Source organism: Apaloderma vittatum, unplaced genomic scaffold, assembly GCF_000703405.1.
Source record: "Apaloderma vittatum isolate BGI_N311 unplaced genomic scaffold, ASM70340v1 scaffold28451, whole genome shotgun sequence".
Taxonomy (NCBI): Eukaryota; Metazoa; Chordata; class Aves; order Trogoniformes; family Trogonidae; genus Apaloderma; species Apaloderma vittatum.
The window spans coordinates 10159-11781 of NW_009701196.1; positions in this window are offsets into that span (position 1 = coordinate 10159).

Consider the following 1623-nt stretch of genomic DNA (forward strand, 5'->3'; position numbering starts at 1 on the left):
CGGTTGCTCAGACCCTGGCCAGGCTGCGTGCCCTTGCCTCCGGCCTGCCGGACAGGTCGGCTTTTGGGGAGAGATCCAAGCACCCCATGCAGTACGGCCCTCCTGCATTTAAACACTGTGCGTGGCCTTTTCTTTCACCTCCCTGTCCAGCCTGGGTGTGAATGAAGTGCTTTCATGGGGAGGAGGTTGCTGGGAGCCCCGCTCTCCCCATGCATTGGTTGCAGCCTGTAAAAGCATCTGAGGAATTCGCCACAGGCGCAGGGCAAGCGCGCTGAAAGCCGCCCTTTGTTCCCGCAGCCCCGGCCACCAAGTCCCACGCAGGGATGGCGCTGGAATCTGCAGAGCTGGGTGTGTGCTCCCGCCCGCACGTCGCCCTTCAGCAGCCCCGTCGAGGGTGCTGCGCTGCACCGCCACTGTCCGAAAGGGTTTTCCCATGTCTTACCCCGGCCAGGGTGGGCAGCCTGGCGTGAGCAGGGTTAGGCGCTGCCAGGGCATGATGGAAGGATTTCCCTGGGGTTTACGGGCAGCCGGTACACGAGATGTGACCCAAGCTTTAGCCCTGTGCTGCTTAAGCTGAGTCAGAGGAACGGAAATCCCTTCTTAAACAGATATTTTTCCACTAGGTGTTTGATTACAGGTTCGGGGTTTAATCTTGCGCCCATCTCACGCGGTTCCCCAGCTGGCTGTGCTGCTCCGGCAGGAAAGGACGGAGGGCTGACAGCGAGCCAGGACGTGCCTCCACTGCAGCCTGCACACAGGCGGCTGGCGCCCAGCCCAGAACACAGCTCTGGAAAAAAATAAATGCCTTTTTTGTTTTTGAGGAAAGCCCAGAACACTTCAACAAGGACAAAACCTCTTCCTAAATCCGGTTTTAAAAGCTCCGTTTTCCCTCAGGGTTCGAAATGACCTGGCCAGAAGCATCTGCTCCTCTGTGGCCCATGGGTCAGCTTGGACGCCATAAACCCAGACCCGTATTATAAAAGCTCCCTTTGAAACCGCGGCTTGCACGATGTGGAGGGACAGCACTCATGCAGCCCCCTTCCAGCAGGGTCCCCACCCATGGGTGCTGGTGGTCCCGCTGGTAGGGTGTCCCCAGACCTTTTCGGTGTTGTAATTAGCAAAATAAAACCCTTGGGTGACTCAGCAAGCATCGAATGCCAGGCCAGGGCTTTGTCACTGTCCTCCAGCAAGACTGACAACGTGCAATTTCGGCAGTGCCTGGGCTGGCTACAGATACCGCGGTACTTAAATATTTTATAGAAAATCATTAAGCAATTAAATCTGGCAGAACTCGCATCAGAAAAAGCAGCTTGAAATCTGTGCAGTAAACAGGTCACGGCTTCCTGGTCGTTTGGGATGTCTTCTTGGAGTCTTAGCCCCAGTCCTTGCTTCAGAATAACTGTAATTATCTCTTAATTGCCATTATTGTTTAACATTTTTAGCATTTGCAAGTGCAAACTTACAGTTTTCTGTGCAGCTACAATCAGTAGCCAGGGTTCACAATGAAAGCAATTAAAGTCCCGTGATTATTACAAGCCTGCATGTCTATACAACAGCTTCAATCTGCATAACTTGCCAAGATGTAGGCTAGAAACTCAGACAAATTTAGCATTTATTTAGTAA